This window comes from Artemia franciscana, chromosome 16, assembly GCF_032884065.1.
Source record: "Artemia franciscana chromosome 16, ASM3288406v1, whole genome shotgun sequence".
NCBI lineage: Eukaryota > Metazoa > Arthropoda > Branchiopoda > Anostraca > Artemiidae > Artemia > Artemia franciscana.
In genome coordinates, this window is record NC_088878.1 from 4,056,028 (window position 1) to 4,061,804 (window position 5,777).

The following is a 5,777-nucleotide window of genomic DNA, read 5'->3' on the forward strand; positions in this document are numbered from 1 at the left end:
CAAATGCACTGGAATGCAAAGGAGCAAACAGACTTAGCATGAAAAGGGATAGCTCTTCGAACTGTGGCTTGCCTTGAACATCTTTTGTATTCAATAGCGCCTTCCAAAAGATCGAAGGAAACGTTTCAGTTCCTATGGTTTTCACAGTCTCATCCCTACGCTCACTCATCAAGATCCACTGAATCTCTATTACATTCCTTGACCTTTCCACTTCACCTTCGTGTTTCCCAAGTAAGCTTCTGAACCGACCAGTCCGTCCCACTCGAGTGTTGACTTTTCCGCTCAAAGCAGTGACTGGGTCTAGACAAGCCAGAGCTTCTAAAGTGGGATCAGAATGCTAAATTCATTTCCTCATTTGTTTGATAACTTCTACAAGGAAGTTCAGGCAGCTCAACCTAAACTGTTTGTGATAATTCGAGAGTATCACATCCTTATATTTCAGCACATGTATTTTGGTATTTGGACCAAAAGAAATCTCGGAGATTTCCTTGAAACAGCCTGAGATCATGGGTATGACAAAAGCATTATCATTCTCTAAGATGTCAGTTTTGACAAAAGACTTCATGATAGACTTCATGGTTGCACTTGAGCTGGAAAGGAGTTAGTGAATGTGAGTATCACTACTCTGGGACTCCAAATTCAAACAATTGTTCTTTTTGACCTTTTTCATCATTTTTAGGTGAAACAAGGTAAGGTTAGAATGAAGTAATCTTGTTTGGAAATAGAAATATGTTCATTTAGAAATTTTGAAACTACATTTATTTACTCAATATGTAAGCCATTCAACTAGCTTCAATCTAGTATTTTTGTCATATTTGTTGGTGCCTTTTTATGACAGATGGATTATTCTGAAGGAAAGACTTCTCTGGAAGTCTTAGACCCCTTTGTGGGGTCTAAAGCTTTGTAATTTTTCTATATTTTCTCTTAATAATAATAAACAGATTTAAAATTTGTAATCTTGTCCAAGGTGGGATACCCCTACTGTACTCTTAAAAATGTGAGTTCCTGCTTATGCATACAGCTTTGGAAAACTGCTGGTTGTTTACTTTTTACTATTAAATACGTATCAGTTGGCTATATCACATACTCAATCAAGTAGCCAATTAAGTTCAGATATTCAACGTACATTTTGATTTGAAATTTCCACCTATGGCTGTTTTCTTCTCTTGGTTTAAATTTTACTTATGGTGATGGCATCTGTCCTGTATTCCGCACTGATTGTGTACTACTGCCACCGTTAGGTAGTGCTATTCCTCTCCGTTAATTTTAGCTTTTCTGGAGGTTGAAAACCGAAATTTTACTTTTCTTTTATTATCATTTAAAAAACAGGACTTGGATGACAAATTGTGTCACTTTTTTTGGAAAAATGTGTCATGTTTGTTGATTGTGTCATTTTTTATCGATCTTATTACACTTTGATCTTAGCCAAAAGGCTGAGAAGCGATAATTTAACAAGGATTGTCAAAAAAATTATAAGAATACGAGTAACAAAGTTTGTCACAAAATTTATTTCGGTTCCAATTCTCAAAACATAAATCCGGTTGCTTTGAATGCCACTCAGAAACTCTAATTCATTAAACAGATGCAGCTTTACAAAACTTTTTTCACAGCAGTGAATCAAGTCTCTGAATTGTTTTTGAAAATAGAAATGCCCCATTTCATTTTCATATGCAAGCCTCTAGATCGTTTAAATGCAAGTTTACCTTTTTGAGAAAAGAAAATCAGGGGTTTCTCACTCTCTTATCAATTTGACTGAAAAGTTGAAACTCTAATTTCTGAGAACCCAGTGACCGTTCTACTGACTTTGCCAATTATTTTCTCTCTAACAATCATAGAGGGGGGGAGGGGCTTTAGTCATTACTACTATCAACAACTCACCGCAGAACCAAGTCGCCTGAGGCCAAAAACAATCGCTTCAGCCATTTTATCGAATATTGGCTCAATTTAAATTTCAGCAGTTTATAATTACGAACTATTTTCGATAAAGATGCATGGGGACTTGGATCCAGCTTGGGCACTTTAAATTAATTATGGCGTCCACCCATTGGCTTTTTCGCCATTAATTTTTGTAAATTTTTTACAGTGTTTCTTCTTTATTTCATATGAAAAAAAATGATTTTCAATGTATTCAAGGACTAAGTAACTAACGGCAGGGCCTCTCTTCACTTTGAATAACTTATTGTACCCACTATTGGTTAGGGTTCATGGACTTTGGTTTCCCCTCGAAAGGGGTGCGCCTATCCCGGAGGTACTGCAATACCGGGCCAGCGCGTGAAGGGAGTGGAGCAAGCCCCGACATCCCTCCGGTTTCCAAAAATCGGTTCAATATTCTGTGGCCCATGTAGGGGCCGTATCAGATATTAAGCTGATAAGAACAGATACTAATAAATCAGGGCAGACATATTAATTTTAACTAACAAGATCAACACAAAAGAAGTTGCCTGCAGTGCTTCCACTTTTCGATTTCAATTTTCCCTATTTTCATACTAATTTTCCCTAGAAGTCCTCGTGTTTAGGTCTGATTTCTCCCTAGAAAAAAGGATATTTTGCCCTAGATTTCCACAGAATTTACATGAGATCTTTTTACTTCAGATAATGATAACAACATCTTTTACACTAACGAGAATACATACAAAAGTTCAAACTGAGATCTTTTTACTTCAGATAATGACAACATCTTTACACTAACGAGAATACATAAAAAAGTTCAAACAAGTGTCATCTCCAGCACTTCATCGCACGTAGCGTTTGCCTTCGTCTTGAAGCCAGCGACAGCTTTCGGTATACTGACAGTTGATGAAGTTTTATCTTCGTTTTTCAACCAGTAATTGACTCGGATCAGTGAATCTAGGGTGACATTTTCGAGACTATTTCTCATGTCTGTTTTGACCAATTTCAGGAGGCTGAACAAACGTTCAGCTGGAACGTTGCTAAAAGGTAACGAGAATATCAGCGAAATGCACTTCCGCAGTTCCGGGTACTTGATTTCGCCACTGCGAGTCTTCAGACCAAGTATTTTCTTCCAGTATTGTTCAACTGACAGGTCTTCAACTTGGGCATCTCCCAAATGAAGCTCAGTGACATCAGTCATTGCCTGTGACCTCCATTCTACGTCCGTTTTCTGGAGGGAACACTTTTCTGTTAGAACAGGAAATCTCACAAATAGTGGCCTTAGAGATCTTGGGTTCAAATTTCTTGCATTCCTTGGTTCAACTAAAGCCAAAATGTCATAAATTTCGTCTTCAAACTTGAACCCGTCTTTGATCTGCTTGATCAGGACTATATAGTAGTTTCGACACGACTGGTAAAAGAGATCAATGTTATCACTTGGCTCTTGAGCATCCTCGAGTTCTTGCATGGAATCAGTTGCAGCTATTCCCACATATGTCTGGTTTAAAGGCAGATACTCACTTGAAAGGTAAGGATCCAGTTCAGTAAACGAACCAACATTGCGAATATAGTCCAATTTCATGAAGTTAGACGCAACATCATTCACAAGTTTGCTGACACTAAGCTTCAGGGAGTGAAGAAGTGGGAGTTCGGATTGAAAAACTGTATTGAATTCGTTGGAGAGGCCAAGAGAGTAGTCCATGAATTCAAGGTATGGCTTTGTCAACTTGCTTTGTAATGTCGACAAGATAAGGTCATTTGTTGCAGTTGGGTCTTCAAACGTGGTTTTTACGAAATACTGAATAAGTGCAACCCGTTGCTCAATAAGCCTCTTCACACAGGCCTGAAGGGATAACCAACGGGTCTGTCCCGGAGCAAGAATTCGGTGTGCTTCGCATCGGAAGAACTCCTGAAATTCGGCGAACTTCTCTCGCCTGGAAGCGCTTCTGGAAAAGTGGGCATAGATATTTCGCGCCAAGTCTTCGAGTATCTTGGGAAGTGACAAGCATGCATATGACGAGCATAAGTGAATAAGATGGCATGAGCATTTCACATTCAAGATGTGTGGCACCATGGCTTTCATAAGGGTTGAAGCAGATCTGTTGGCTCCAAACATGACGTTAGTTGTATCTGCACAAAATCCAACAATATTTTGCCAGGGAATCGAGTTTTCTTCAATGATTTGCTTGATGCGGTTAGTCAGGCCCTCAGCCGATCCATCACTACACTTAACCATATCCAATACTTCGACATGAAGTTTTAGATCTTTCTCGCTAAAAAATACAACCATGATAGCTAGCTGTTTATCAATAGTACGATCAGTGGTTTCGTCAATTATCACCGAGAAAAAAGTGGTTTTGAGCAACTCGACTAACTGGTTCTGTAGCACCAACGAAAAATTCTGTCGCAAAATATTTGTAGCTTTCTGTTTACCCAATGTGACCCCTGCCAGGGCCTGGTCTTAGGGAAATAATTTTCTGAGGAAAGGAATCAAGCTGTCTGCAAGATGTAATGGCAGATATGTTCTGCCAAAAATATGCAGATGCGCTGTTCAATTTCTTTGGAATGACTGCCTACAGTCAGAAGTTTTTCAATGCTGCCAGACTTCGTCTCGATTTCACTGCTTGCTTTTATATGCTGCTTGGTCAGGGCATGCTTCGTCAACTCTGATTTCCCACATTACACATACTTCAAACAGACTTACAGTATGGTACATAAGTCTTTTTTCTTTGACTTGTTTGACACTCTTTTCTCTATCCAATTTTTACACATTGGTAACTGAAGCCACTTGTCAACAAACTTTTGCTCGTATGTTTTCTTTTGGGAATTCTGCCCTGAACCCTGCTTTTTTTTGGAGGAGTCACCAGGAGGTGAACTTCAGGAACATCATCATCTTCGTCATCCAGTCGTCTTTCGGGACTAGATGCAATTTGAAGATTATCTTCCTCTGAGTCAGTACACTGGCTTTCAGACGAACTTTGCATGTCAATGATCTCTAGAAAAAGTGTTTTATTAGTGATCAAAACTAGTCTATTTCTATAATTACTTGTACAAGGGTACACAATAACTAGATCATGCTAAACTATGCTCATGGGCATTAAGGTGCATATCGTCAATTAACTTAAATTACCTCATGTATAATTTAAGTTTGCAGTATGGAGTACGGATGGACCAAAAATTTGCAATGGTTGCATTGCACTAGTTTGCAAAAATCAAAACGAAGTATGCCCAGCTTGATAAATGATAATTAATGATTTATTATGTTATTTATTGGTTGGTTTAGAAATGGTTAACCTTTACTACTGCTGGAACACCACTTTAAATGGAAAAAGAAATTTGTGACCCACTTCTTCACTAGAAGAGCTTTGTTTTCATGTCTTCTAACCTAGGAGGGACCAACCCAAGCAAAAACAATACGAAAGAAGTTTCTCTGTAAACCTAACTTAACAAAATACTTTAATTTGCTACCTTCACATTGCTGCAGTCCAAGGCAAAACAGTAGATTTTACATGGTTCCAAATGGCAAGTGGCAGGCAAGTGGACATGAACAAAAGACTAGACTAAATATTATTGTGTGAATCATCAGATTAAAAATAAGGGTACTCACAGCTAGTTTTAACAGAATGCAGGGTCCTTTATAGACAGTATGGATTGCAACTTTTCTGCAAAAAAGCCACAGTTTGCACCAACACCAGCATCTGTCCCTAAATTTTGACACAGAAGCCACAGTCTGCACATGTTGTATAGGAGGATGATCTTAGGTCCGTACTTGGTAGAAATAAGTCTTTCAACTTCCGTAAATGTCTTGTATACTTTCTTCTATGCTCAGATTGTAGCTGGGGCCTTGTTTTTTGTAGCTAAGCAATGGAGAGTGCCATTTTGTGTCA

The 5,777-nt window shown here is 38.5% G+C and overlaps 1 pseudogene; it reads right to left on the reverse strand.

Annotated features, from left to right (window-relative positions):
* Nucleotides 1-2,226: 2,226 nt before the first annotated feature.
* LOC136037456 (U2 spliceosomal RNA) lies at nt 2,227-2,402 on the reverse strand (annotated as a pseudogene).
* Nucleotides 2,403-5,777: the final 3,375 nt, after the last annotated feature.